Genomic DNA, 225 nt, shown 5'->3' on the forward strand with positions numbered 1-225 from the left:
CAACAAGTGAAATAAGATTTGTTGATTGATTCGTTTCAACTGAGTATAATTCAATTCTCAGAAATCTACCAATTTTCTTGATAATAGAGAGAACGCCATCGGTTTTAACATTTTATGGCAAATCATACTTCAGTTTCACGACAAGGTTCTTTTGTAAATAAAATATCATAAGTCTGTTTTCCATTTATCCAGGTTAATGACGTATCTTTGTCAAATAATGTACTT

This window comes from Penaeus monodon, chromosome 33 (assembly GCF_015228065.2).
Source record: "Penaeus monodon isolate SGIC_2016 chromosome 33, NSTDA_Pmon_1, whole genome shotgun sequence".
Taxonomy (NCBI): Eukaryota; Metazoa; Arthropoda; class Malacostraca; order Decapoda; family Penaeidae; genus Penaeus; species Penaeus monodon.